We start from the raw sequence: 1,419 nt of genomic DNA, 5'->3' as shown, positions 1-1,419 counted from the left end.
GAAATCCATTGATTTGATAGTTATCTTCCATAAAAATAAGAAACTGCTTTTCAATAGGAAGATTTTTTTTCTTAAAAAAAAAAAAGAGATTATTTGGTCATTCAGAGTGATGTTACCTATTTTCCACAGCTGTATCACAGGTTATTTTGCTGTGAGTTTGTGGCATAAGAGGCATCTGATTTGTAAGCCATTCAACTTTATGAAATGAAAACAACTTAAGTATGCCAAATCTGGACAGCAGCCAGAAGGCTTCATAAATGCTATTTTGGAAAAGTCATCTTTCTTAGAAAGACCTGATTGTAGAGATTGCGTACTTCAACTTGCCATTCTGTTATGATTCAGTCATACATTGAAATTCAATTTATTTCATGTTGAGTAAAATAAATTGCTTCCACATTACAGTTTTAATATTCAAAGTGGCTTAAGATGTTACAATCATGCTATAAAGAATTTCTTTAAAGCTTTGAACAGTGTAATTTTCAAAGTAAGTGATGGAAAACTACTTGCTGGTCACTAAATCCTTATATTCTCTTAAATAATCAACAATGGGAGAGTTTGGACTACAGTGGAGTGCTCTACTTTCTAATTAATTGCTAAATGTTGCTCATTGTAGAACTTAAAAGATGATAGACATATTGGTAGACACCTTTAGGAATTATTGAAGTTATGACTCAACAAAAACATTTTAGGGCTATTTTGGAAGAACCCTATATGAACATTCTAAATTATATTAATTTAAAATACATATTTCTACATGGTTCTCACTTGTTTAAAAAATGGTTATCATTCTGTCCCTTAGACAAGAATGTGCTGTGTGCTGCAAAATGCCTTAATGAATACAGTCTTAAGTAGCTGACATTTGATGCAAATCCATGGAAAACAAGATCTAAACAGGGTAGCCTGTCATCCTTATCTCTTGGGCTCATGCACTTGACATGGTAATATTATGTGGAATTGTAGAGGTGTGATAGCTGGTTTAGAAAGACAGGAAGGACAGGGTTTCTGTTCTAAAGAGCTTACAGTGACCATGAAAACACACAGGGTAGGGATCCTGAATGTTTGAACAGCCCTGATTAGCACATGCCACCATCCATGCCAGTAACTTCTGTCTGGATTTCGTATCACGTCCTGTATCCTCTTACAGGAAAGGATAGTTAAGTGTTGAACTGGATTTCTGTATCTGAAAAAGCACAGATGACATGAGCACTGGGTAAAGTGTGATTTCTGGGTTAGTAAAAAAAAAAAACAGACTTTAACATTTTTAAAGCAGATATCTAGGTCCCTGCCAGGATGGGGGCAGGAGGAGGGTCACAGTGATGCTAGCATTGCTCTTTCATGTTGCCACCCCTGCTGTAGTACCTGGCACAATGCGACAGCATTGCCTGCTGATAATCTTTTCTGAAGATCTGGGACCAGTTT

The 1,419-nt window shown here is 35.9% G+C and overlaps 1 protein-coding gene across 1 annotated transcript in view; it reads left to right on the top strand.

Moving 5' to 3' along the window:
- LRRC28 (leucine rich repeat containing 28) overlaps window positions 1–1,419 on the top strand; it is a 49,836-nt gene that overhangs the window by 47,562 nt on the left and 855 nt on the right.

Source organism: Egretta garzetta, unplaced genomic scaffold (assembly GCF_000687185.1).
Source record: "Egretta garzetta isolate BGI_Z169 unplaced genomic scaffold, ASM68718v1 scaffold322, whole genome shotgun sequence".
Classification (NCBI taxonomy): Eukaryota; Metazoa; Chordata; class Aves; order Pelecaniformes; family Ardeidae; genus Egretta; species Egretta garzetta.
Note: the sequence above shows the minus strand (reverse complement) of the source record. Positions and strands in the feature narration are given on the sequence as shown.